General features: G+C 38.6%; 1 long non-coding RNA gene across 1 annotated transcript in view; it reads right to left on the reverse strand.

Moving 5' to 3' along the window:
• Nucleotides 1-5,101, reverse strand: part of LOC121815163 — an 18,720-nt gene that overhangs the window by 3,420 nt on the left and 10,199 nt on the right. The window contains exons 3-4 of the long non-coding RNA XR_006054838.1: nt 3,044-3,160; nt 157-2,967 (exon numbers count right to left, since the gene is read on the reverse strand). This is a non-coding gene — a long non-coding RNA (uncharacterized LOC121815163). The remainder of the gene's footprint in view (nt 1-156; nt 2,968-3,043; nt 3,161-5,101) is intronic.

Genomic DNA, 5,101 nt, shown 5'->3' on the forward strand with positions numbered 1-5,101 from the left:
ATATATATATATATATATATATAATGTTTTTCCTCTACACCACCCCCCACCCCCCACAATTTTTTTGCACATGTCGAGGAGCGTGTCAGGCTACATTTCACTGTGTTATACTTGTATAACTATGCATGTGACAAATAAAGAACCTTGACCTTGAACCTTAAAATTATCAGAATATAAATCCATCTTATATACAGTCTGTGTTTTGTAGGATATGCTGTTAAGAGCTACTAGCATAGCTGTACTCTGTGTGAATTTGAAAGTTAGTACAGCACTGAATTGAGCTAAATGCTGTCAAGCTGGCATTTAGTAGATAGAGTTCATCTGATCACCTTAAATTACAGGGTTACCATGCTAACAATCCAACTTCCTGGAAACTTAGTAGCAGCCATCACCGCTGTTCCCTCTCCCAGTAATGGAACAAAAGCTGAGCAACTTAAAGCTATAACATTTCAATTGATAGCCTTTAGCATTTAGATTTATTGTTTGGTGGACCAGTAGTTCTCAACCTGTGTGCCATGAGGTAAGCAAGACATTTGAACAGCCAGTGTGTTTCAGGCTGATGAAACTGCATTTGAAATACGACAGTACTCCCATGACCTGGATGACTGACAAGCTGCACAAACAACGACACAGAAAACAAAGAACAAAAACCAAACAACATTGTACAGTACTGTGCAAAACACTCGAGGCATGCCTCAGTCTTAGCAACAGTTCAAAGTTTTTCTTCTTTCCTTTTAAGTTCATTAAATTTTTTTCAGTCCAGTCCTCATATCTGGCCATTTTCAGGTGAATGTTGTTTGTTTTTTTATTTGTTTTGTTTAGCTTTTATTTTGTTGAGCCACTTAATACTGACCTTTGAATCCCTTGAACACCGCACACAAACATGACACAAGTGTTATGTCTACACATAACAGACAACTTTGCAAAGGACAAATCATTACGATATATAATCATTCTAAATGTAGAAAAGTACCAACAATTATGCAGTACCATCTGAAATGTGTCTGACTGACAACAGTTTCATTTTTCAGCATTACAATGATTCCAAACACACTGCAAACACAGTAAAATAGTACCTGGATAGAAAAACATATACTGGAGGTCACAGATCACACTGGACATACAGACGTAAAATTGTTCAATATTTTACAAAGAAATACAGAAAAATAAGTTGTAAAATTGAGCCTTAACACTACTACAGCTAAATAGTACCTGACCGAACTACTAGTCGTTATAAATGATTTATAAAATTCTGAAACAAGCAGAGAAAAGAAAATGCACGAGGTTTTTTTTACTTACCCCAAGAGAGGATGCATATACAGGAAAACAGCAGGCCACTTAATAAAAGCTTCATTCCTTCACACTGAACCAACAATAGCAACTGACACCTACATCTGTGGTCAAATTATTCACACCAAACATTGGCATCCAAAGCTCAGATTAGTCTCGTCTTTCTCAGTTTTTGCAGAGTTCAAAGCCACAGCTTATCTTCCTTCGCTTCGCTGAATTCTTCATAACAGCAAAATCATACTGTTTTGAGCAAATAGTTAAAGGACAGACATTTAGTGCTACAGATGGAAGGCTAAAGAAAGTAAATAAATAAATGTTCCATTTACACTTTGATATTGAAAACTAGCTTCTTTTCAGCCCTATGTGGCTTTTTGTTCCTTACATAGGTGGAGGAAAGCTGTGCTGAGGGTAAGGATAGGTAGAGTCTAAGGACTGAAATGAACATGTCTACCTGGGAAATTCATCTGATGAGGTAAACACAAGTTATTCACTACCAGGTAGCAAGAACTGCTTCTTGTTAGATGAAAACACGATTGAAAGGCACTGCTACATTGTAACAACTGCTAGCCCCAGTGCTCCAATTGGCTGGACCTTACACCTTACAGACTCTAGCCATCAGCTCTCATACTTACTGGTGAAGCAAGTCTGTGGTTCAGTTTTTAGCAGACTTAGCTAATGTGATCTGCAAAGTAAAACATAAAAGTGGCAACAAGCATGGATGACACTGATATAGCTGCACAGGGTGTAGCAGCTCTTAAATACTGTATTTTCTTCAGTTGCTAAAGAAGACTTCTTTGAGATCAGGTCTATAACTTTGTACAGATACAATAATCCTAAAACTGTAAACAGGATCAGTTGCTCAGCCTAGATTTTTATGGGTTTTTGCTCATTTCAAGTGGAGCTTTTCGGACTTTTACTACTAGCAAGATAATATCATACAGTCCATAATGGGACGGTATCAACATGAAGTATGGCAGGACATTTTGTTACCTACCCCCAGCAACAAGCTTATCTGTATTACCATCTTTATAATTGTGATGTCAACCATTTCCTTTGTCTTATTTAGCTAGTTCACACTCACTCTGTCAGACTTCTCTCCAGTAGAACAGACATATTTGGAGTATGGGTCACAACAAATGTGCCGTTAAAACATGTGCAAGAAAACACAGAAACATTTTATTCCAATCTTTTTAGTAGCTTAATGGCAGAATTACCTGAAGTTTAACTGAACATGAAAACAAAGTATAGGAACAAATCTGAAAGCAAAGAGGTTTTTTTTACTTACTTCAAGATGTGAGGGCACAGGATAAACCTTTCACACTGAATCAAAAGTCAACTGACAAGTGTCACTTGGACACAATACTTCCACACAGACACCATCTACCCACTTTACTTCTCATGCGTTGTGGTATTATTCACTTTTCAATCTATTTACATGTGCAGTCACTTTTTGTTGTGCTAACATTTGTTGTTTTGAATGAATGAAGAATAAAACTATACATACTCTTAACTGATCGGTAACGAAAGAATACAGTTCTTCTATTTGTAATCAGATTTCATTATCAGACACTTTTATCTAACATTCATTTGCTGCTTCTACTGCTCTTCCATCTCTTTCTTCCTCTTCCTCGTCTTGCTCTTGTTTTTGACTTGAAGTTGGTTTATTTCCAGAAGAAGCTGAAATATGACAATCAACCGGTCATTATGCAGCGTAACCAACTGGCTGTCACTGGAGCTTTGTGTTGTATTGTACCTTTTGAGTTCTGCTGAGCTTTGTTCCCTACATAGTAGAGCCAGAAGAAGGCTGTGATCAAGGCGAGGACGGGCAGAGTCCTCATGAGATAAGTGAATACTTCTTCCTTTGGGGCTTCTGAAATTCATCGACAGAGGCATCTGATCAGGTGCACACAGGTTATACACAGTCCACAGGCTGGAGTGATAACTCCATGCCAGTGTTTTGAGTTTTGTGGATTTATGACTTGTTGTAGGTTTTCCCCACACTTTTGAGTTTGTTTGTAGTTTTGTTCCTTGGTTGTGGGTTCCCTTTTGTGATCCCTGTCTCTCTGGTTGTGTCCACATGTCTGTTTGGTTTGTCTGTGTTCTGCCTCCCTAGCTGTCTGCTGTCTGTGTTATTTCCTGTTTTATGTTGGTAGTCACTTGTCTTGTTTGCATCGTGTTCTGTTTCACTTCCCCTTGAATCATTTAGTGTGTTCAGTTCAGTTGTGTTCCCATATGTCCACTTCCCCTCATCATCATATGTATTGTCTCCCTTTATCCCTTGTCAGACTGTTAGTCACCCTGATGTCCCCAATTCCTAATGTTCTAGTATAGTCTCCCAGTATAGGTTTCAGTTAAAGCAGGAGCATCAAATGCATTTTTACACTGCGGGCCATATGGTGCCCACTTAAGTGGGCCCGACTAGTGAAACTCTCCTTCCTGTCAGTGTAAAGAAGTTACATCTTTAACAATTTTTCTACATACTGAAGAAAATGCTGCTGTTGAAAAGGAAGAAAACCGTCAGCATGAGACTTAAAAACGTCTTTGCCCAGACTGTTGTTGTTGTTTTGTTTTTTGAAAACAAAAAAAACAACAGAAATGTCTATAGTAGAAAGAGAAAAAGAGAAACAATCAATCACTTTGAGCGGAAGCACGAGCTCCAGCAGCTCTACGCTGAGGAAAAAAGATACATTTGCTTATTTTGTGCAGAATAACTTCACGTTATATTGATCAGCAGCTGCCCATATTAAGCTGTGATCGTCACCAGGTAACGTGGGCGTGTTTCCTAAATCAGCAGGTTTTAAACAGCTGACAGGTGAACAGGATGTATGCAGGTAAACCCGACGGTCAGTCGAGCTCATCGGTTGTGTTGTGAGGAAAATCTCGGCTTGTTATTTATGTTACAGAAAGACACGGGCAGGACGACAGGTGGAAGACTTTCTGATTTAATTTTTTTTAACATAATTTCATTGTTTCTGAGGATAATATTGATATGTGTCTATATTTGCATGAGCTGGAGATGGAGACCTTTCTTGGTCAACGTCATTAATCTTGTCAAACTCCACGAGACGCTGACAGACAGAGAAGACTATTCAGTAAAAAATCCAACATCTGCTGCACGGAGAATGGACTGTGCAAACAGATCTAACCAGCTAGGATAAAAACCAGTTAACCTGGAACACTGGCTCACGTCTCTTTGTGTCTTAGGAATGTCTGCTGCCCTTCCTTCTTTTACATAATGGTGTGATCTCTGCCTTCGCATGTGATTGGCCGGTGTGCCCATTAAAATAAAGTCCTACCCTCCCATGCACGGTTTCTCAGCAAGGCTGAAGATTCGGCTCCCACATAACGACGGATCTTTAATAACAGATATATGAAATTATCTCCTAGGCCGGATGTGGCCCGCAGGCCGTACATTTGACACCCCTTTTATATTTTTTTTATATTTTTTTATTTACTTGTTGGCCAAATAAAGGGCTTGTCCTTTGTTCACTATATCCACTCCTGTGCATTTTAGGTCCATACCACTCATCTCTTCACAGTGTTGGGAAGGTTACTTTTAAAATGTATTCCACTACAGATTACAGAATACATGTTACAAAATGTATTTTGTAACATTTTCCGTCATGTTACTCAATGAGAGTAACGTATTCTGAATACTTTGGATTACTTAATATATTATCATGCTTTTTACAACTACATGAATGTACTATTGTTGCGTGATGTATTACTATTACTGAAGGTTGTCAAAGGAGCTTGCAAAGAAAAGCGTCTGGACTTCTTTAAGTTACTTGAAGACGTTTCACCTCTCATC

This window comes from Haplochromis burtoni, unplaced genomic scaffold (assembly GCF_018398535.1).
Source record: "Haplochromis burtoni strain Fernald_Lab_line unplaced genomic scaffold, NCSU_Asbu1 Contig_143, whole genome shotgun sequence".
Lineage (NCBI taxonomy): Eukaryota > Metazoa > Chordata > Actinopteri > Cichliformes > Cichlidae > Haplochromis > Haplochromis burtoni.